Genomic DNA, 23,706 nt, shown 5'->3' with positions numbered 1-23,706 from the left:
GCATCAGTTCCCCGTGAGGCACCTGGAGCAGCTCCAGATGCTGGCCTTTGGCCCCGAGAGTACTGTACTCCTGCCATTTTGGGCTTCCCCAGCAGCCGCAGACACCTTGCTTCTCCTCCCCTGGCTTCCGTCAGGACTCAGGCTGCTTCCTGGAGCCAGGCAGGCCACGGAAGCCCCATCCTCTCTCCCCAGAGACAGCTCAAATGACCATTAAGCTTTGAGCAGATGCAGGCAGTGGTAGGCGAGGGCCCAGGGCAGGAAGCATTTTGTTCTCTGCTAATTAGCCTCCTATGGTCAGCTGAGAGGGTCTGGAGCCTCTAAGCAAAACAGCCACATCAGTTCTCCATAGCTGCTCCTCTGTGGCCCACAACCTGAATGCTTTGGGCCTGGTGGGCAAGCAGATGTCTGGACAGCCCACGCTACATGGCAGGGAATGTGCAGACGGGGGCTTCGCAGATGGTCTCAGCCTCGTGGAGTCCAGTCCAAAGGGCCTCCCTGGGAGATGTGAGAGGGCCAGGGAGCCTGAGGGGCAGAGGCACATCCTAGGATCAGAAAGCGCTTCCCAGCCTTGTCTGCTCTGAAAACCTGGGTTCTGCTCATTCCTTGTCATGACCATTCCTTGTCATGACCACCAAACCACTTCCCCAACTCAGACTCACAGGTCCTCAGAAAGCATCTACTCCCCCACCTTCTCCATTGTACAGATGAAGGAAGAAGCTGAGGCTCCGAGAGGCAGAAGGCTCTATTATGCAGAGCAGTGACAGAGCGGGGATAAAGCTTTACCCCCCCAGCCCTATCCCTCACCCTGTCTGTGCCCCACTACCTTAGCTACGAGATACCAACTCGTCAGAAGGCAAGGCCTGTGGGATTCCCCTCTATTTTTCCAGCCCTGGTGTCTGATGCTTAGTAAGTGCTTAATGTTTTTAGACTGATGACTTCCTGATCTGAGCAGCTCCTCAGAGACCAGTTGAGCTTTGGAAAACCCTGATGACTGGCTTGAGGTGGCCCTTGAGGTTTGGCCCTTGAGGCTTTCCGTATCTTCCTAGAGCCCTCCCAAAGCTGTCCAGTGTTCAGGTCTCCCTTCGTCCCTGCCCCTATCCCTGTCTTTCCTTGCTCTGGCATCCAGGAGGCTGAAGCTCAGGGATATTTCACATCAAACAGGTTGTGGTTCCCTGCTTTCCCCAACTCTGGTCTCAGACCTTGCTATATCCCAAGCCCCACCCAGGGAAGATCCATCCAGGTCCATCCAGAGAGAGAGAGCAGGCACCAGAAAACTCTTCAGGCAGGCCTTGGTCACAGAGAGGGACTGGCCTTTGAAATCTCTTTGACCCTTGGCCCTCAGACTACCGCCTCACTTCTTTCTGGTTTAATTAGAGTGCTGTCAGCATTCTCTCAACCCCTGCCTCCCCATCGCCACCCAAAGGGATCACTTCCCAGCCAGTCTCCCTCTTCATGTTCCTCCACGTAGTCTTGAGCTCTTCAGGAAACAGCCCTGGGTCCTGCTGCGAATGACCAGGTCATTGCAGTCTGCGAGACTTTATATTAAGGCTTCTGCTGGAGTCAGATCAGCCCTACTGTCCCTGCCCACTGCCTGCCTCATGCCTAAGCTTGCTATGCCCTTCAGGCACTGCTTTGGTGTTTGGCTACTCTTGCCAGGGCTTCCTTGGCACCCTTGCCAGTTTTCCCGGCCATTCTTCTCCTTTTGTACCCACCCCACCCTCCGGCCCAAGCCAAACTAGCCTCACACCTGAGCTCCATGGATGTGGCAAGATAAATCCTTACTGGGTGACCAGCATTGTGATAGGCACTTCGATGGCCACCATCTCTTTTGATCCTCATGTCAACCTGTTGAGGTCGGAGCCACAGTCCCAGTTTAGAGATAAAGAACCTAAGGCTCAAAGAAATCCTCAGAGGTAAGTGGTGAAACTAAAAGTGAAATCAGTTCTGTCTGATTCCAAAGACAGAATTCGGGCAGCTGAAAGAGGATGAACTGGGGCCAGGGAAAAAGCCCATCTGACCCATCTGCGTCCCTCGCCCATCAGACTAGGAGCAGCACAAGGGCAACACAGTTCATTGAGGGCTGACTCCACACTGGCCCCTGTACATACGTTGCTTCTCTCCATTGCCTGAAAGTTCCATGTTGGATCTCACTGAAGTCTGTAGAGCTGGGAACCTAACTTGGTGCTGGGCCCCAGTGCGTTCGGTGTAGATGCCAGTGGTAGGAACAGATGAGAAATGAGTGTAGGTTTTGGTGACTAACGTTGGTCACCAGGGTGGGGCCCTGAGGTGGTGGTCAGCGGTAGGGTGGAGAAATGTGTGTGTGTGTGTGTGTGTGTGTGTGTGTGTCTGCTAGTCCAGGTGGCAGCTGACTCAGATCCCCCCTGGTCGCCTGTGTGGAGGGAACGATGAGGCCTGGGACTGAGTCTTCCTGAGTTTGCCAAGGACTAGGGGGAGACACCATGAGCTCCACTCTGCTCCTTTCCCCTGGGACCCCTGTGGTGAAGCCCAGCACCCCATCCCACCCCACAGCCTCCCAGCTACTCTTCCTCCCTTAGCCCCAAATGGAATCTCATCAGCATATTAATAGGACATTATGGTTTCTAATGAGGAGCCAGAAAACATTTATGGAGCAGATTAAAGACAGCTCCACCCCATTAACCAGCTCTGGGCCCTCCCTGGGGACCCTCAGGTGGGGGGAGGGGCAGAGAGGCTTGGAGGAGGGGAATTGTTGTTTCCTGCTGGCCCATAGAAAGGGACGGTGGGAAGAGAGCCACAGGGAGAGAAGCTGGGCTCAGACCCCCAGGCTCCTCCTCCCTCCTTTTTCTCTGGGTCTCAAGGTGACCGTCGGACTGGCAGAGCGTTGGCATTGCTGCTGTCCTCGTCCCAGAAGGCTCTTGAGGGCAAGGAAGTCTAGGGCCTGAGGCTGATGGGTCCACCACACCAGCTGGGACCTTCATCCAGCCCCAGCCCCAGCCCCAGCCCTTAATCTTGTCCAAGCGTGGGGATAGCCAAGGCTGGCCACACTGGCCTCTGCCTTTACATTTAAGGTAGACATAACTCAATGAACGTCTATAAACAAGAACCTGCACTGATTGGCCATCTGTGTGCTAGGCACTATACGGGACACCCTCCCACATGGGATGTCACTGACTCCATTAAAAAATAACTGCACAAAGCAGACGCCGGAAGCAACTTGCCCAAGGTGGCACAACAACTCTGAGATTCTAAGCTCAGTCTGTCTGATTTTAAAGCCCACACTGTTTCCCTTATGCCATGCGGCTTATTAGCAGCTCCTCGGTGTAAGTGACCTTGCTTACACCCCCGGGCTTTGCTTCCTAACCTCCTACTGTTTCCCCAGGGGCAGCGTGGTATTATGGGAAATATGAGGTAGAGAGAAAGATCTGAATTTCAACTCCAGCTCTTCCATGACCTAGCTGTCATCTGTCAAAAGAGGCTGGGACTCCAGGGTCCTTGTGAAGAGTCAATGAAAAGTACTTGGTAAACATTGACCACTAACACTACTCTCTATCCTTCATTTGTTTCCGTCCGTCAAATGGGGCTACTTTCGCTCACCCTAACTGCTTCCGTGGGTGGGGAGGGCTGTGGCAGGATTAAGTCACACAGGGAAAGCAACAGAATGCTACCCCAATGTAAGGGTTATGGCCAGCAGCCCTCTTTGTCCTCAGCCAAGCTGGTGAAATTGTCCTATGTATCATAGGCAGGGCAAACTTTTTTTTTTAAATATTTTTTATTTATTCATTTGAGAGAGAGAGAGATAGTGAGAAAGAGAGCACGAGCAGGGGAGAGAGGGAGAAGCAGGCTCCCCGCTAAGCAGGGAGCCTAATGTGGGGCTCGATCCCAGGACCCTGGGATCATGACCTGAGCCGAAGGCAGACACTTGATCAACTGGGCTACCCAGGCATCTCCTGAATTTGTATTCTTTCTGCCCAGGCTGGACATCTTTTCTGGAAGGAAAATGTTGCTCTGGGTTTAGTTGTTTGTTCATTCATTCATTTAATGTGTGCGTGTGTGTGTGCCAGGCACTATCTCAGGTGCACGGGTTACAGAAGAAAACTAGCCAGACGTGGTCCTGCCCTTCATGAGCTTTGATTTTGCGGGGTGGGGAGACAATAAGCAAACAAGCTGATGGCTTGGTGCTATGAGGAAATGGTGTGATGGGCTAGAGCGGACTGTGTAGTGAGGAAAGGCTTCTGAGAAGGGTGATGCCCTCGTGATGAGATGAAGGCCATATTCAGGGGGCAGAGAGTTCCAGGTGGGGGGGTGGGCAGCGAGGACAAAGGCTTAGAGGCCAGAGTGTCGCCCAAGAGTGAGGAGGAGTCTTAGGCTTGATCTGCATCTCATGCGTCATCCTTTGGGAAGGTGTTTTGGAAAGTCAGAGTAACACCCTATCTGAAGACAAATGCGTGTGTTGGGGAGGGGTTAGTGCAGAAGAGGGGTGTCCCCGGGCAGATGGTGGGGTATGATCGGGCCGCGGCTCACTCAGTTCCTGGGAAGAGAAAGGTACAGTGGAAAGAGGACGAAACTTGGAGTCCAGAGGTCCTGGTTCCAGTCCGGTCTGCACCACTGACTCATATCTAATGTAAATGGCATGTGTAATTTCGGCCAAGTCCCTTTGCCTCCCTAGGCCACGGTCACCATCAATAAGATTGGGGGGGGCTCCCTCTTATTTGCCAGCCTTGTCTCTTGGCTTCCCACGCCAAGGAAGTGCTATCTCCTCGGGTACAGCAGTAGTGACAATAGGTGGGGTGGCGTTTGAAGGCCTGGAAAGGGTGATGGTGAGGTCCTGTGCTGCCTTGTGCCTGGGTCCCCAGCCTGTGGTGGGGAGGAGCCTCCGTCCCTCCAAGTGCCCCTCCGTTCGCCTTCCCAGCTAGCTCATTCCTTCCCTTGCTGAGAAGGCGCTTCTCCAGACCCTGGCGCACAGATGCTTTGCTTCTCAGGTTCCCTGCTGGGCCCCACTGAGCCAAGTGCCTCAGCCTCGCCAGGGACTGCTCCCTTCCCCCGCCGCCAGCGCCAGCGCCAGGCCCCCTCCACCCCACATCGCTCTCCCCGCTCTTCTCTGAACTGCCTCCAGCTTGGCTGCGTGGCTGCGATAATGAGGTGTCTGCGACTGAATGCAGTGGGCTCGGCGGGGCAGAACAGCAGGCCAGAGGCCCAGGAGACAGGCTGGAGCAAGCGCAGAGACTGCCCCAGCTGGCCCTGGAATCCTCGAGGTGCCCCCCACCCACCCTGCCAGCCCCAGTGTCATCCTAGGCCCCACCGCCCAGGTCCCAGGGGCAAAGACTTAAGATGAAGAGAGGTCCCGGGTTGTAAAAAAAAAAAAAAAAAAATCCAGCTCCACGATGATGCCAATGATGATAGGAAAAATCTTGGGTTTCAAAGGGTTGCCCCTCTAATAACCCCTTATATCTGGACATGTCGGTGTTTACAGGCACTTTCACTCATTCTGCAAACATTTACTGAGCGCAAACTCACTGCCAGGCCCCATGCGGGTCAGGGGGAAATGAGACACAAGATAGTGAGCTCGCTGCCTAGTGGAGAGACAGACCCTGAAATACGCCAGGATGGTAAGGGAATCAAAGCCAGGACTGGAGCCCCAAGAAGCCAGGGGACTGGGTGTCCAAGCCAGTCTTGAAGGGGCAGGGAGGAAGTGGGAAGGTTTCTCAGAAGAGGGAACCTTTGGAACCATCCTGATGAAAAAGCAGGAAGTAGGCAGGCAAGGGGGCCTGAGGGTGGGATGGGGATGTCCTATGCACAGGGAACAGCCTGAGAAGCCCAGAGGACATCTTGCTTAATCCCCAAAACAACCCCAGAAGGCAGGGGTTGTCCATTTTCCAGATTGGCAAAACAGAGGCCCAGATGCAATAATAATGCTTGCCTCCAGGTCACGGTTAGTTTGAAAAAAAAAAAAAAAATGCTTTCGGGATACCTGGGTGGCTCAGTCAGTTAAGCGTCTGCCTTGGCCTCAGGTCATGATCCCAGGATTCTGCGATCGAGTCCCACATCGGGCTCCCTGCTCAGCGGGAAGCCTGGTTCTCCCTCTCCTTCTGCCTGCTGCTCCCCCTGCTTGTGTGGGTGCTCTCTCTCTTTTTCTCTCTGACAAATAAATAAATTAATTAATTTTTTAAAAAAAGAAAAAAATGCTTTCTCATCCATCAGCTTCCTTTTCTGCTTACACCGACCCTACGATATAGGGACTTAATGTGCACTTCACAGGTGGAGAGACAGAGAAGGAAAGAGGCTAGAGAAACAGGCTCTGAGCTTTTCCCAAGTTTGCCTAAGTTTCCCACGTTGAAGACCAGCATTTGGGGGGATAGGGACCCTAAGGTTTCCCTTGGGCATCCCTACCTTATTCTCTACCCTGTACCGCTCCACCTTGCCCTGGCTGATCTCCCACGTGGCTAAAGCAGAGTTTAGACAAGACACCACGCCACTCACCCAGAACCCCCGTTCAGTCAAAGAGGCGGGCGAAGAGGGCGTGCAGTATTGGTATTTTCCTGAATTATTCAGGAGCTGTGGCTAGCAAGATGGGGGCGGGGAGGAGAATGGGAGCAGGTGTTCCCACATGCCAAGCATGGCAGCTGCACAGGAAGTGACCCCAGAGGCTGGATCCTCTTCAGCTGCCTGGTCTCTCTCTCTCTCTCCACCCGGAAAGAAACCAGAGAACTCGCAGGCCGGTGGCGCAGAGGGGAGAGGACACTGGGTAGGGGTAGGTGGGAGGAGGGAGCAGCCTGAGGGTGCTTGGTAACAACAGGTTCCCAACTCCTGAGTGCTTCTAATGTGCTATACCTTAGGTCCTTTACTCCCCGCAGTAACTTTGTGCTCTTATTGTTGTTTTATAGATGGAGAAAGAGAGAGAGGCAAAGTAGCTTGCCTAGAGTTTATGGTGGGCCAAATGTTTGCATCCCCACCCTCCAGAATTCATATGTTGAAGCCCTAACCCCTAATGGGATGGTATTAGGAGGCGAGACCTCTGGTGGGTAATTAGGTTTAGATGACACCGTGAGGGTAGGGTCTTTGTGATGGCATTGGTGCCCTTATGAGTAGAGACCAGAGAGCCTGTTCGCTCTGTGCTCTTGCTTGCTCAACACCTTCCCCCCGCCACCCCCACCAGGTGAGGCATGCAGCCAGAAGATGGCCATCTATAATCTAGGAGGAGGGCCCTCACCACAAATGAAATCTGCTGGTGCCTTGATCTTGGATTTTCCAGCCCCTGGAACTGGAGAACATAAATGTTTGTTGTTTAACCCATCCAGTCTATGGTATTCCTGAACTGAGTGCAATATGTAAATTGCGGCGCCAGGATTCAAACCTGGGTTTGTGTCCTCCACACCCTTTCCACCATTCCATTCCTTGTACTTGGGATTCAGGCTTCTGGGATTTGGGCCCCGAAGGGGACAACCTGCTCCTCTGACTCTCCCTTTTCAGGGACCCCATGGCTGCTCAGGACCCCAACTAGGTCTGAGATCCAAACTTTCCTCCGTTAAAAGTAACTCCTGGGGGGCTTCTAAAAGTGCAATTACCCGGTGTGGAATTGCACGTGGGTAAGAGAGAGTTTGGGGTTCTGGGCGGGGGCATCCTCAATCTCTTCGTCAGAAGCCCTTGGAGTAGGGGGAAGTGTTTGAAGGTACTGTTAAAAATGCAGCCTCGGGAGTTAGGGTTGCTGGATCTAGCAAAAAAAAAAGAAAACAGGATGCCCGGTTAGGCTTGAATTTCAGACAAACAATGAATATTTTTTAGGCAACGTATGTCCTTTTCAGGATCAGTATGTACTAAAACAGTGTTCGTTCTTGGTCTAAAATTCAAATTGAACTCAAGTGTCCTGTATTTTATGTGGCAAACCTACCTGGGAGTCAAATCACCTGAGCTTCAACACCAGGTCTGCCGCTACTTAGCTGTGTGACCTCGGGCAAGTTGGTCACCCCCTCAGTGCCTCGGTGTCTTCATCTGTAAAGGATGGTTGAGGAGCTTAAAGGAAATGATGCAGATTGCAAAGCATGTTGCGGTTGTTTTCACTTTTCTTCTTCTTTTTTTATAGATTTCACCGCAGATGCTCCTCTTTTTCCTTACTTTTCCTGGTATGTGGTCCCCAAGCCATACACTGGGGCAGGGGGAGCCTGTTGCATCCACAGAAGTGGAGGACTCACGTCTGTCTTTTATGTTCCTACTGTGTGCTTATCACTGCTAGGCATGCTACTCATCTCATTGGGCCATCACAACCCTACAGATGGGGAAATGAAGGCTTGGCATGATGAATGAACTTGCCCAAGGTCACCGGGCCAACCCTGGAGCCTGGGCCTCTATGATGTTCTGTGGCTCTGCTTCCCCCACCTTCTGCATCCTCCTCACTTGGTACCCAGGTTCTAGCTTACTGAGGGGAACCCCCGGCTCAGGTTTGGGGAGCATAGATAGGAAGCTGAGCAACCTAAGAGAGGAGGCCTGGGGCCTCTCTGGCTCTTGGGCTCCCTGGGTCCAGCTAAAGCACCACCTTTGGGTCTCCCTCCCTCTGCATCCCTCCCCAGCCCAGCCCACGCTGATGGCTCGATCCTGCAGGAAAATGCACTTCTCTCTGATATGCCCAGTTGCATGTCCACTATGCATGCTAATCAGCGGCCAGTGCTTGCCAGCAATTTGCTTCAGTTCTGGGACTCACTGTGAGTTTATTTATTTTTTATATTTATACCTTGTGTGTGAAGATGGCTGCCTTGGAGTAGGAGCGGGGTCTGGAAAAGAGGCCCAGCAGAAATAGGAGGAGGAATGAAGCTGAAGTTAGAAGTCAGGAGGGGATTCAGGGGGTCATCTTTGTCATCTCTCCGCCCTCCGACAGGACTGCACCTGAAGGAGAACAGCGACTCAAAAGGATAACCCTTCTAGCATACTCCTGGCAGACTTTGGAGCAAGGATTAGCAAGCCTCTGTTGAAAAGGAGCAAATCAAGGCTCTGGGGGTAATGTGATACATTGATTCTTCCAACCCGAATCTTTTGACTGTAGACAATAAGGCTTGAGGCATCATCTTGCCTCCCTGTCCCATGTACTGAGAAACCAAGACCCGGGGAGGGGCAGGCACCTGGCCAAAGTCACACAGTGAATTTGAAGTGGAACCAGGACCAACACCTGGGCTTGCTGACTGCCAGTCCCCACATCTCATGATCGCACCCATACAAACCTGCCTGGGAGGAAGAGGTCTTCCCCCTCACCCACCCACCATGTCTACCAAGGTAAGATGCCATAAACCACTTGAAAGCTCTTCCCATAGAGTTTTCCACAAATTCTTGGTAATTGAGTACTCACATCTCCCCGAGTTCTTTCTAATTGCCCTTACCCCCTACCCACCCCCACTCCTCTCCCGCTTCTCTCTTTAAGGGAGATGGTCTTAAGCTCTGCTGTCACATCAGGGCTTGGCACATCGTAAGCACTCAGTAAACATCTGTCCTAAGCAGATACAAATGAATAGAGCAACTTAGCAGCATCGTGTAAGGGTGAAGATGGATACACACCCCCAGACCCCGGAGAAGTGCTCACACGCATGTCCACCGGGAGACATGCACAAGGATGTTCATAGCAACACTCTCTGTTCTAATAAAATGTGCCATACTACCTAAATGTTCACGATCAGGAGAACGGATAAATAAGCTATGGTGTGTCTGTATGATGGAATACTGCATAGCAGCGAAAATGAATAAAACTGCAGCTGCATGTGTTAACCCAGACACATCTCAGACACGATGTGGAGTCAGAAAGCCACTTACTAAGCATACACAGAATGCCACTATGCAAAGCTTTCAACACACTGACATCAGGAGAGTGGCTACCGTGAAGAGGGTTAAGACTGAGAATAGAGGGGCACCTGCGTGGCTCAGTCGGTTAAGCATCTGCCTTCGGCTCAGGTCGTGACCCCGGGGTCCTGGGATCGAGCCCCGCATCGGGCTGTCTGCTCAGCGGGGAGCCTGCTTCTCCCTCTCCCTCAGTCCCTCTCCCTGCTTGTTCTCTCTCTCTCTCTCTCTCTCTCTTATAAATAAATAGGGTACACAGAGAGCTCTGGTGTTATCTGTGATATTTTCTTTGTGAAGCTGAATGATGGGTAACGGGGGTTGTTATGTTATTCTTGAGACCATCGCGCATATCTGAAATAAGTCATTCTAAAAACAAACAAATGGAAAGAAGAAATAGATGGATAAATAAATGAATGTAGGCTGCTTCCCTTCAGCCAGAGGACTAACTCTCCTGACTTTCCTTTGTTTCGTGTGAGTCTCTGTTGGACTCACGTGAGCTTTGGAGTTCAACTAACCTGAGTTGGAATCCTGGGTCAGCTCCTTGCTGCCTTGTGACATGGGGACCTGATTCCTTCCCTACACTACCCACCTCGGGAGGCTATTTGTGAGCACTCACTAAGAGGATGGAATGTCTTGGAGTTTATCTATTCCCACCCCCCATTTCACAGATGACGAAAGTAAGACCCGAATGGGAACCTCAGCCCCCGCTGTGGAGCTAGGAAAGTACCTGCTCCTTACCCTACCACCGGACGGGGCCAGGGAGGGAGGTCTCCCAGATGGCGATCAGGACTTCAAGATGACAGCTCTGGTAAGGGAGGGGGAGGCAGCGCCCTGCTGAGGCTGGGCCGCAGAACAGGGTGTTCAACCTCGCCTGAAGGGTCAGGCCCCAGCGGGAAACCTCCGTTAGGTGGGGGTCTGCCCCTACCAGGGGCCCCTGGCTCACAGCTCTAGGACTTGTGGCAGGAGTAGCCCACCCAGAGGTGTGGAGTAGAACACAGACCTGCGTATGGGGATGAGGGAGGGTGAAGGTGAGGGGTTGCTTCAAGAGGCCAAATTTAGATCCAATCGGAATTTCTGACAATCAAAGGCCACAGGATAAAGGACAGGCCGCCTTGAGAGAGAAGGAAAGCAAACTGTCTGGACTCTCCTACCCTGGGACTCCGTGGTACTATGATTGTTAGAGATTGTTGAACACTCAAAGCGGGGGCCGAATGAAAGCTGATTCTTCAGAAGGCAATTATCTGGATGAAGAAGGAACAAGGACATAGGGTGGCTAGACACGGAGCTTGTTTCTCCTCCCAGCTACCCTGCTCTAATTACCTTCCTCATTTTCTAGATGAGGAAACTGAGGCCCACAGAGGCCCAGCGAAGCAAAGGTCTAAATCCAAAGCCTGGGCTCTTCACAACCCCCCACCTCTCTCCTCTTGGCCTGGACTTGGGTGGGCCGTGGTGGAACAGTGGTGGTCTGTCCCATCAGTTACTACCAAGAGAGGGGGCCAGAGAGACCACTGTGGAGGCCCTGTAGCCCAGCCAGGCCCCCGGACTCTGTTGTTCTTGGGCCCCAGCCGGGCACTCCTCAGGTGGGTGGTGGGGCCTCGGAGCTGGCGTCTGCTGCAAGCCTAGGTCCCCTGCGGAGAACCCCTTCAAGGGCAGCCCTTGTCCCCACTCTAATTACACAAACAATTTTTCTCGGCTTCTCCAAATAAACAGTGTGCAGTCTGCAGGCCATGGCATGCTGGGAAATCTGAAATGAGAAGCTGCTGCTAATGGGCTCCTCAGCTGCAGGGCTAAACGGATTGCTTAAAAGGCCGGCGCTGACCGGCCCCTGCTATCTTCCTGACCAGCGTCTTCCATACCGTACTGTGCACCCTACACCACCCATCTCTGGGCCCTCCTCCTCTGCAGATGCCCACCTGCTTGCCGTCCCCGGGTGACAGAATGCAGGTTGCATGAAGAATCACAGTTCCGAGCCCTGCAGGCAGAGCTCCCTCCCGCAGCCAGGGTTTCAAGGGAGGGGTTGTGTGCATAGGGACAGGCGCGCGTGTGTGCAAGGAGGTCTGTGCAATCCCACGAGGAGTGTGTGTGTGTGTTTGCGGGGAGAGGTGCCCATGTGTCTACAAGGAGGGGTGTTTCTCAGGGTGCAGCGGGATGGCCGGGGCCTGAGTTGGCTTGGGGAGCGCAAGTTCACAGTGGGGTAAGCACACAGTGTACGTATTGGAGGGTGGGGAACCGAACACGGGGATCGTGAGCAAGCAAACATAAGAAGCTACTGCTAAGCTCCCCTCCCCCTGCTCTGTATGGGTTACAAGGCACCACGTGGCAGGCTGTGTAAGTTTGTGGGGCTCCGAAGCCAAACCGCCAAATTTAAACCCGTTGCTGTCATTTACTTGCTGTATGGTATTTGACCTCTCTGGGTGTTGTTTTCCTCATCTGTAAAGTGAGGGTGTTAATTGTACCGACTTTGTTGGGTTGTTGCGAGATCTAATGAATCCATGTATCCGCAACACCTAAAACAGTGCCTGGCACAGGGCGAGCGCTTAGAGGTGGTTGGCTGCTGGCATTATTATTACTTTCCTTTACTTGCCCTCTCCCAGTGCTTGGGGACTGTAGATGTAAAAGATGCAATTTGGGGGGTAAATGATAAACCCACGTCTGTCATGTTACTGACTGGAGCCAGTGGGTTGAGCTATTCCCTCACCAGGTGACACTTTGGCCATTTAACAGGGTCTTTCACTACTCAGTACTTCTGGAACCCCTTGGAAAGTCCATCCCCATCTGGGGTATGTGTGTGTGTGTGTGTCTGTGTGTGTGGGTGTGTGTGTGTTTCTGAGGAGGGACAGGAGTTGGACTGGGTTTGATGGGGCTTCTGGGCCTCTCAAGCCTGGCTGTCTGTGACTCCCCAGGTGTTGACTCCTCTGGGTCCCCATTCATGGGCCTCCCCCAGCCCCCTCATTGATCCCTGGCCAGCAGCATCCCTCTCCTCAGCTTGTGCCCCCGTATCAAAGCCCTGCATCCCCCACATCCCTGCTGCACCATTCAGCCCTCACTATAAATCATCAGAGAAATTCTCCCTTCAGGCTGAACTTTCCATGCTCTCTCCCCCTTGAAGGAGACTATTCGAGAGGAGAGGTTTATTTAAATCCATTCAGATGGTTTTGAGTTACCAGAGGGAACTGAAGAGGGAGAAAATGGAAGGGGAGAGAGGCGACAGAGCAAGGGAGAGCCAGCTTGAGAGAGTCGCAGAGCAGGGGAAAAAGGAAATAGGAGCACCTTAGGGAGAATGATTCCTTTCCTGCTTTTCCCCTCAAACACTGAGAGACAGAAAATTGCCAATGACCTGGCCGTCCAAATTCTTAATGTTCTTTGTGACCAAAGAGGGCCACATGAGCTACAGGAACAAGTGGGCAGTGCGAGGCCTTTGGGAGGACACCCAGGTGACCCCAGTTGTGGCTAAGCTCTGCCCAAAACTCACTGCGTGACTTTGGAGAAGTCTCTCCACTTCCGGGGCCTCGGCTTCCTGACATACACTGTAGGAGGGGGCTGGGGCTGCAGACAGGGGAACTGGCCTAATGAGTGCCCATAGGGGGGGTGGGTAGTACTACTCTCCCCATTTTAATGATGAGGAAACTGAGGGACAGAAAAGTAAGTTGCTCAAGTTTACCCGCTGAAATGATAGAGCCAGAATTTGAACCCAAGGCAGTCTGGGTCCAGAGGCTGCACGCTTATGGACTATACCACCTCCCACTCTGCTAGAATGATCTGTATGGATCTCTAGCTACATGGCCTTGGGCCAGTCACTTCCCCTCTCGGGGCCTCAGTGTACCCATGTGTAATGTCTGCTTCATTAACCTTCTTACTGGTAAAGAGCCACCGAAAAGGGAAAATCAGACCTTACAGACATCCTGCTCTAAAAGGCCTGGGGGCTTTGCATATCTCATTGAATCCCTCACCTAAAGTCTAAACCCAAGATAAGTAAGGCCCCAGGAAGGTAAGTCACTTGCCCCTGGCCACTGTTGGGAAGGGCCAGAAACCAGGGCCCGGGCTCCCAGTCTCTACCTTTGAGTGGCCTGTATCTGAGATACTGGTGTGGTGGTTCTCAGCCCTGTCAGTACATTAGAATCACCTGGGGAGCTTTTAAAAACTTGGCCCTGGCTCCACCCCAACGCAATGAAATCAGAATCTCTGGGGATTGACCTTGATATTTTTGTAATTCTCCCTAAATGAGTCTAATGTGCAGCCAGGGTGGCCTAGGGAACAAGGACGAAAATATTATAATGATAGTTCAGAGGACCAAGTCCAGGCTGGGGTCAGGGCAAGGGGGAGGGAGCAGGCTAATGGGCTCTGGAGGCTCAGCATCCCATAATATCCCAGAGTTGGAGGCGAGCCCTTCAAACCAAACAGCCTGTTTTACAAGGGGGAGCCTGAGGCCCACATAGGAGAAAGCTCTTGCCCAAGGGACAGAGAGACACATCTGGAATTTCATTCTCTTGCCCTGACTCTTAATACAGATCCCTTTCCACGGCCCTGGGGCAGGTGGGACCCATCCTTTACAGATTCCCTTGCTTCCATTTTATAGATGAGGAAACTGAGGCTCAGAGGTGAAGGCCGAGCGCCCAAGAGCAACACAGCTAATAAGCGTCAGAACCAGATTTCCAAGGCCATCTTGGCTGGCTTTCTCTCCTGCGCTCGACCCACTGGCCCGACTGCGTCCTGGCCTGCGGTGAGGCTCCGGGATAGGCAGGGCAAGGTGTGGGGTTGAAGCGTGGAGCAGGGGCCCCGGAGATGGTCCTCGCTTGATCCGCCCAACTGAGGCCTTCAGGCTGGTGCCGCCCCACCTGCTCGAGGCCCTGGAGAGGGTTCAGCCCGGGCGCGGTGGGAAGGAAGGCTTTTGGGGGCCCACAGCCCCCTTCCCTCCCCCTCCGGGCTCCTAGGGCCTGGAATTCTTTTAACAGGAGACAAAGCCTTTAATTCCAAGAGATCAGATGAAAGGCTCCAAATGCAAATGTGGGGCAGGGAAGCTGCTGGTGAGAATAGGCTGCCTTCAAAGTGTAAATGACTAAACGCCTCAGCCGGCCAGAGAGGAGGAGTGAAAGCCTCTGGCCCAGCTCTGCAGTGCACCCCCCCCCACCCCTGCACCCTCAATTGCAATTCAGTAATTGACCGTTCCAGGGTAGCTCGGGCCCTGGAACTCCAGGCGTGGAAAGAGTCCCACAGACCTGCACGGGCAGCCAGGCTCAGCCTCGGGACCCGGGGAGATTCACTTCATTTTTTCTCAGTGCCTCAGTTTCTTCGTCTGTGAAATGGATTTGGTGGAACACACTCCCTGGTGATAAAGCTGGAAGGAGAAAATGGATCTGAACTGCTTGGCACGGAACAGGTGCTGAGGCACGTTGGTGGCCTTCTGTCCTTCAGATGCCCATCTTGCTATGCCTCTTGCTTGATGGAGTCTCCGTACTAACTCCAAAATCGTCTTCATTCCAATATCCCCCTACCCCCTAAACTCTCTGCCATCACCTGCCTCAAAAGACTCCCTAGTTTCCTCCCCTGGACTTACAGGATTGGCAGGGCACTGGGGCTGTCCTCCCCTTCCAGAATGAGAGTGCCCATTTTCCTGAGCTTCGCTGACTGGGGGAGAGAGGGGCAGAAGGCAAGGTGTCTAGGGGGAGGGACCAGCACCAGCAGAGACAGAGTGACTGGAAGTGTTTGGGGCAAAGGATAACAGAACCAGTGTGGAGGAAGCAGGAGATGCCTGCCGTGGCAGTGGATGGCTGGGGGGCCGAGTGGGCGCTGGACGACCAGACCCTGGAGCACGTTGAGGGTTGTATAAAGAGCCTAGCTTTATTTTAAGGGCAGGAGAAGCCAGCAGTGGGTGTTGAGTAGGGGTGTGGCACCATCTGATTTACATTTTTTTTAAAGATTTTATTTATTTGAGAGAGAGGGAGAGAAGGCACAAGCCGGGGGCGGGCAGGGGGGGCAGGGGCAGAGGGAGAAGCAGGCCCCCCCGCTGGGCAGGGAGCCCGATGCGTGGCTCGATCCCAGGACCCCGGGATCATGACCTGAGCCGAAGGCAGATGCTCAACTGACCGAGCCGCCCAGGTGCCCCCAGATTTACATTTTTGCACCGCCCTTCTGGCAGTTAGGTAAATTATTTGTAGGGGGTCAGCAGTGGAAGCAGGGAGACCAGGGAAGAGGCTACTGGCCTTGGCAGGAGAGATGATGGTGGTGTGGGCTCAGGAGGGAGCTGTGGAAGGGGAGAGCGATGGCCTGGCCTGGGACTACCTGCATAGCAGGTTCTGGGTAGGAGGGAAGGAGAGGGCAAAGGGTGCCGTGTTCCACATTCGGCACTGCGTTCTCTGTTCTCTGCACTCTAGAGTTGTCGCTCACATAGACTCCCTCAGGGGTATTGGGAGAAGGAGGAGGCAGCAACACTCATCCAGATCATATAACCAAGGCCCAGAACCTCCACCTTGACCGCCAGTTCTACCTTCCTCGCAGTGGACGGTTCCAGAGCAGGTGTTGATCTCCAGCTTTGCTCTACGGCATTCCCTTTCCCCAGGCACGTTGCTGGGTTTTCCTCCTTTCTTTCTTCTCTCCCTCAGAAGGTCTTCCCTCCAAGGCAGCTGCCTCACTGAGTCGAGAAGCTCACGGTGGGGGTGGGAAGGGGCCTGCAGAGCTGTGTGACCTTAGGCAAATGACCGCCCCCTCTAGTCCTTCACCTTTTCCTTTTCTATAAGGCTGGCATAACGAGGAAAGGAGACGGCAGCCTACAAGTATTCTAGGGCAAAAGCGCCATGTAAGGACCTTTCTCCACCCAACATACCTGCCCTGAATTGGCTTTTCTTCTGCAACTCTACCCCAGCTCTTTCCCCAGCTCTCCCCCCATACGCCACACCCCACTCTGGCCCAAGCCTGGCCTCTTCTCTTTCTTCCCTTTGATCTGTTTTGCTAGCCAGCTGTCCCAATCGGGCACCTTCTGCCCATTTTCCAGATGGAGGAAAAGACCCGAAGAAGGAAAGCCATTGGCCCTGGCCCTAAGTCCCGCCAGAGCCAAGGAGCAGCCATCATAGGAGGTCAAAGCTACCTTCCAAAGCTCCTAGGATCAAACTGCACCCTAGGACTTGTCCTGAGCCCAGGGAGGGCCTAGGGCAACCAGCCCTGACATGCACGTAATAGACTTTGATACCCAAAGGGACTGGAAGTCGGTACAAAATGAAATCTCTTTCCCTGTGGCAACACAGCAGACCTCTGACAAGGGCCCCCCAAAGCCCAGAACACAGGTGGTTCCTCCTGCCTCATCTGCCCCCAACCAGCACCGTGTCCTTACGCAGCATCTTTCAGAAACTTGGGCAGACGGTGATAAGGAGATAGGGGCCTAGAGTGCAAGGAGCTCACGGCTCCAGGAACAAATAGCCAGGAGGGTGCACAGCTTTGTCCTGGGATTAGAGCAGGGGAAACTGTGACCCCAAAGGGCCTGGCTTACACTGGAAGCAGCTGAGAGGAGTGCAACAGGGAAAACCGTGGAGGAAAGCGGTACTTCGGCAATGGTCAAGACCCAGGCGGCCCTGGTAACTGGCCTTATTTGAGCAGTCTGCCCCGCCCATGGGGCACCACGCAGAGGACAGCGGGATGAAGAGAGCCTGGAACCCTGGGGTAGGACAGCGACAGGAGAGTCCTTTAGCACAGGAATGATGGACATTTCTGGAGACATGCCTTAGGGGAGTCCCGTAGCCCCTCTGGGTCCCTATCTCCTTATCTGGGTGCCAAGCTGCTGCAGAGATCCGGCCTGGCACTGTCTGGCCCAGTGCATGAAGCAAGCAGTCAATATTGAGGGTTTTACTTTTCCTGTGCCCGCCCCCATCCATGCAGCACCCTCCCAGCCCAGGCAGCTGTAGGCAGGTCTGCTTCTATTCAGTTGCTGGGTGGCTGTGTTTTTTCTTTTATGTGTTTTACTTTCTTTCCTGTTGTCAATCAAAACCCCTGCCGAAGCCCGAGTAGCTGGGCAGGCTAGGAATGCGTGCACTTGGCAGGCCCAGCCTGGGAGGGCTCATGCCACTGCTCATCCACCCAATGAGCCGCATCTGCCAGGCGGGGGCAGAGGGGGCAGGGCGTCCCACATCTGCTCCCCACATTGCCCATCTCAGCCCCTGCTGCTGCCCAGAAGGAAGAGGCAGCCCAGCCAGGAGAGACAAGAACGGAGAAAAGGAATGAGTGACTCTTGGGAGAAGGTGGGGGGGGGGGGTGGGCAGAGAGGGCCCAGAGTAAGAACATAGGGCAAGGGTGGGGTTCCATGTTGCAGCAACCAAAGCTCCCTACCCAAAGGATATATCTGTGAAGAAAGGCTGAGGGAAGGGAAAGGAGGCCAAGAAGGAGAAAGATGGAGAGTAAAGAGGCAAGGAGGCTGCGGGACAATTAGTTGCCCAGAGGCCCAGCAGAAAGAGCAGGGAGACCATGTGAGGATTGGGCTGGGGGTGGGGGTGGGGGGCGTGCAGAAACAAGGAACGAAAGAGAAAGGCCAGGAGTGGGAAGCAAGGAAAAAACGGTGTGGGGGTTTGGAAACTCCAGTTTTGCTTTTTGCACCCTTGTGCCTTGGCGAGCGGGACTGCCCCATAAACCTTGGGATTAACGGCTCTGTTGTCCTGGGCTGGCCTGCACCTAATGGAAGCCACCTGGCTGGCTGTGGGCCCTGGCCCCGCCCCAGCCCCAGGCCCAGGGGCTCCCTCAGAAATGACTTTATTTGCAAATTTACAGTTGGGGAGCAACACGGGGACTAGGGACCAGGATGCCCCCTGGTCCTCCAGGAAACCAAGTCGTACCCCCTGCAACCAAGCCTTCCCCGCACATTACCCTCAGCCTCTACCACAGAGCGCCCGCATGGGGAAGGCCCCATTTTATCTCTGTGGGAACAGTTCAGAAGGGCAGAGGGAGCCCAGTGTCCCTGGAGAGCTCCTTGGTGGGGATCCTGCGGAGGGGACTCTGGATTCCAAGCATAGGTCACCTTTCTTGCCTCTGAGTCCCTTTGAGGACTCTGCAACCCCACGGCCCTCTGCCCGCAGGGCTCCAGCAACCACCAGTTCTAGCCCGTTGCTCGTCCTCGCTGTGGCCTGAGGCAGAGGCTGAGGCAGAGGCGAGCTGCCAGGTAGGAGGTGCGATTACCCTCCTTTCACAAATGGCTTAAAAGAGGCAGAGGGAGAGAGGAAGTGTGCTGCTTAGGATCACACAGCAAGTCAGGCACAGGAACCAAGATATTCCGGGGGGAGAAATGAGGAATCAGGGATTTGCCTTGGGAAAGGAGGATAGAAGGAGTGGGTGAGCTGGCTGTAAGGATGTGTATGTGTGGTGATGCACTGGGGGGGGGGGGGGGGGGCAGGAAGGGCTCCCTCCGCAGAGACAGAAGGCGAAGAGGTAGCAGCCGGTGGAAAGAGGCAGGCCCTGAGGCTGGGAGGAGGGGCCCAGGGCACCATGCTGTTCACCGAGGATCACAGGTTGGCCTGCTCGGGGCAGGGAGCAGCCAGTCTGCACCAGCAGGGCTGGATCCAACTGGCCACAGGCTCCTTGTTCTGTGAGGGAGAAGCTGGCCTGAGAAAAGGGGGGAGGTGTGGGAGTGCACAGCTTTCCCCACAGGAGTGCACATGACCACACACACACACACACACACACTCAACCATGAGGATCTAGGCTATTCTAGCCTGACTTGGCTCAGCTCAGGAAGATGGTTTCTAGAAAGATGCCTGGGTGGCTCAGTCGGTGAAGCCTTCAGCTCAGATCATGATCCCAGGGTCCTGGGATCGAGCCCTGCATCGCGCTCCCTGCTCTGCGGGAGGCCTGCTTCTCCCTTTCCCTCTGTAGCTCTCCCTGCTTCTGCTCTCTCTCTTTCTCTGACAAATAAATAAGTAAAACCTTAAAAAAAAAAAAAGATTTCTGGAAATCTTCTCGGAATGCAATATTAAACCTGGAAGGAGCCCTTGACATCTGGAGGCACCATGAAGGCCTTAGATGGACAAGAGAAGTGAGGTCAGTGAAGGCGCTTCCCACGGTCACACTGAGAGCTCAGGGGGACCTGGAGGACCTGGGGCCAGAGCCTGCCTGTCCTATAGCTGGAGGGAGCAGGAAGCTCCAGGACTAAGTAAGAGGCCACCAAGATGAGAGGAGGCGGGGCCAGCAGGGTGGTGAGGGAGGGCACTAGGATTACTCACATTTATTAAGCATTTACTATATGCCAGACACGTGCCATATACCTGTCAGGATGTGCATCGGCCCCTTAAATTCTCGCACACATCCCGTGAGGTTGATATTAGAGTTAGCCCCGTTGTTACTGACAAGGAAACTGAGGCTCAAAGAGGTGAAGGGACTCACAGCTAGTAAGTAGAAGATCCAAGTTTGTCAGAGCTCAAGTTCAGGGCTTCGGCCCTACTGGGGCCCCGGGCCCCCATGCTGGCAGGATGGGCAGGCGGGGTGGTTGGGCCAGCTCTTGATCAGCGCCGCCTGCATTTAGGGAGGAGAGTCTGGGTGCCATCTTTCCTGCAGTCCTCTCCTGGAAGAAGGGCCCCTTGCTGGCCAGGGCTGCCCACCAGACTGTGAGGACAAGGAGCTGTCATTCCTTCTGCTCCAGAACAAAGATCTCTGACCTCACCCACAGCATGGCTGCATATGGAGTCCTGGGGAGGTCCAGAGATGTGGGAAGTGGTGCTCTGAAGCCCCAGGTGGGCCCGACTCCAGCCTTCTCCTTTCAGCTCTGCTGAGTGACACAGTACAAGTCCCTTCCCTGCCCCGGGGCCTCAGTGCCCCCATCTGGCCCATGGGGGGGTGCGCCTAGGTTGTCTGCGGGCTCTGCCAGCTCTGGCAGTCTAGAAATCTATGACATAAGCACATGGAAAGAGAACTGACAGTCTCGGGCAGGCCATGCCAAGCGCCAGATGAGGAGTGCTACAGTTCCTCAACGTGGACTTGATGTTCACCGGGAGCGAGGTCATGATGAGTAGCGTAGCTAGCGAGGACAGATGGGCTCTCATTCATTCCTTTCAACGAGCGAGCATGTGCTAAGCGCCTACTATGTGCCAGGCACTCTGCTGGGTGCTAGTGATGCAACAGGGAGCCCTTCTTCTCCTCCAGGAACCATACGCACCTGCCACATCAACGTCATTACCTTGGGGAGCAGTAGCGTGACGGACGGGCCTGGCCTACCTGTTGCAGTCATCAAGTCTCTATCTCTCTCTTCCTCCTCCTCCCCGCTCTCTTGGGCTTTGCCTTTGCACTTTTCTCTCTGCTTTCTCCCCTCCCCTGTTCGGATCTCTGTCCGTCCTCCCCTTCCTTGAGTCTCACTAAGCATGGGAAGAGGGGGTGGGGGATTCCCACCTGGAGCTCCCCTGCCCGCCCGGATGAGGACATTTGGAAACCAAGGGAGGGATCAATGTAGATAAGAAGACTGGCCAAGGCCCGGCCTGGCAGCCGTGGCCCCGGGATCATGGGGAGGGCCACGTATGCTGGTAGGCCCCAATCAATGGGAGACTGATCCAATGCGAGAGCTACTCTCCCCTCCCCAGTCGCAAGGTAGGGTTGGGTTACAGCGTGGAAGGCAGATCCCCAGGGAAGGCCAAGGAGCACAGAGTGGGCCACTAGGACCAGGGAAATGGCTTTTGGACAGATGCCACCTGTTAGTTTCATGCCTGGAATTCCAGCGGGGACTGGCGTTGAGGTGTCTGAGATGAGATGAAAAGAGAACCCTGGGAATGGAATCCATCAGCCGACCTGGATTCAAGGCCTCACACATGTAACCTTGGCTGAGCCTCTGTTCCTTCAAGTGTGAACAGAGATAATGCCAGTTACCCAGAGTGAGACCTAAGTGATCCAACCTAAGTGATAGTGCTTTACAAATGAGCAGGATGGCTCATCTCTTCCTGAGGCCAAGGACAACAGGCCACAGCGCTAGAGAACGGGCTCAGGTGTCGGGGGGGACTTCTCGGCTGGGGGAGGGTAGAACTGGGGAGGAGAACGTTGTGAGCGTTCAGAGTGAGAAGAGAAGAGCACCGTGGGGGAGGGGCGGTCCTGCCCGGCACACCTCGCCGCATGCAGAGACAGTGTGCTGATGAATGGTGGCAAGAGCGGGTACCTTTGAGTCAGAGAACCCAGGCCTCAAATCTCGGTTCGGTCCCTCCCTAGCTGGGTGGCCTTGGACAAGTCAGTTATCCTCAGAGCCCTCGCTTCCTTCATCTGTACAACTGGGCCCCTCAGGCCTCGCTCTTCAGGTTTGCATGGTTCCTGGCAGGTGTCAAACACGTGAGTTTTCAAGTTCCTAATCTCTGTACCTAGGCCTCAGTTTCTGCCTTCGTCCAGAATGGAGGTTGGACTAGATGATGTATCAGGTCCCATCTATCCCGAATGTGCAGAAACAAGCCTCAGTTATCATCTCTGTTTTCTTTCTGGGTCCAGTGAGTCAGTCACCAGCAAGAACTTGATTGACTGGGTGCTCTCTTAGGTGCTGCAGAATGGGGAAGGAAGGGGTGTTGCTAGAGCAACAGGATGGAGGGCCCTGGGGCCCTGGCCCTTAGAAACAAGGCTGCCAGCCTGCTCTCTCCCACAGGATGGCCTGTTAGAGCCCAGGACAGCCCCTGAACGTGCCCAGGGGCCACTGCTGGAGGCCCCACTGGCAGAGTGAGACTGGAGGCGGATCTGGGCCTGGGGCTCGGGAGCTTGGCTACAGCAGCTGGGAGTAGAGAAGCCCCACTGGCTCAAGCCCATGTGTTTCTCTTCCTCAGGAAGCACAAAGAAAGACTTAAAGGATTTAGACCTCAGGGGGAAAAAAGAGAAGAGAATTAGAACCCAAATCCACATCTGGCCTGACAGTATGTCTAACCCTAAGCTGTGCACACTGAAGGGTGGGGGGCTGGGGTTGCGGGGGGGGGATGGGGGGCAGCGGGAGAGCAGCTGGTTGTTCCCTCTGAGCTGCCTTTCTGGTGACATCACTGACAACAGAGGCATCCACGTGGGGCAGGGCTGACCACCCCCATCTGGATCCGCCCAGAGTGAGGAAGGAGAGAGGATGGGGCTTCTGAAGGAAGCCGCAGTTCCTGCTTGGACTCAGCGGGGAGCCTCTCAGGGCTTCATTCTCCGCAGCTACGAAACAGGGCCCATCGTGCTCCCTCACATGCAGAGTGATACTGTGATTAGGTCTCTCTGCAGAGAAAGGTGTGAGGCAGACACTCATGCCACCCCTTGGAGGGGATGCTCTGCACGTTGATATTCCCAGCGTTAGTGCCACTGAGCCTGCTCCTGGGGGGGAGGGGCAATGGCAGACAGTCTGTCCATGTTCCCTCCAACGATTCAGAGGCATTTCTGATCCAGAACGGCAGAATCAGCACTGGGCGGGGGGGGCTCACACCTTGCCCTACTGGGGAAGGGACTGGTCAGGGTCACCCGGTGAGCCGGGAGTAGTGGCAGGACTTGCCCTTGGCTCTTCTGCCTCCCAGTCAGGCAGGGAACGTTTTCCCTTCTCCTCACCGCCTCCTGAAAAGCACAAGGGAACTGAGTCCTCAGAAATAAAGGAGAACTGGTCCTTTGCCCTGAGGAAGGTGGGTGGCGGTTCTCAGTCCTCTAGCTTAGAGCGTCCATCCCTGCCTCTGCCTGGATCTATATTCCAGGCCCTAGAGCCTCAGGACCACTCCGACTGGGGTTGCCAGAGAAAATACGGGAACGCAGTTAAATTTGTGTTTGAGATAAACAATGAATTTTTTTTTTTTTTTTTTTTAGTATATGTCCCAAATATTGCGTGGGACATACTGGTACTAAATTGTTTAAAAAAGTGTTGTGTATCCGAAACTGAGATTGTAATTGGGTGTCCTGTATTTTTATTTGCGAAATTGGCCAACCCTACTGCTGTCAAGCCACCTTAAGGAACAGGAGGAGATGGCTGCTTTAGGG

At 54.2% G+C, this 23,706-nt stretch overlaps 1 long non-coding RNA gene across 1 annotated transcript in view; it reads right to left on the bottom strand.

The window, feature by feature from the left end:
* Positions 1-23,706, bottom strand: part of LOC123857876 (uncharacterized) — a 50,477-nt gene that overhangs the window by 22,180 nt on the left and 4,591 nt on the right. The window lies entirely within an intron of this gene.

The sequence above is a fragment of the Mirounga angustirostris genome, unplaced genomic scaffold (assembly GCF_029215605.1).
Source record: "Mirounga angustirostris isolate CCGP_5_RB_7025 unplaced genomic scaffold, mMirAng1.0.hap1 SCAF_11, whole genome shotgun sequence".
Classification (NCBI taxonomy): Eukaryota; Metazoa; Chordata; class Mammalia; order Carnivora; family Phocidae; genus Mirounga; species Mirounga angustirostris.
The sequence above is the reverse complement of the archived record's forward strand: the minus strand, read 5'-3'. Positions and strand labels throughout refer to the sequence as shown.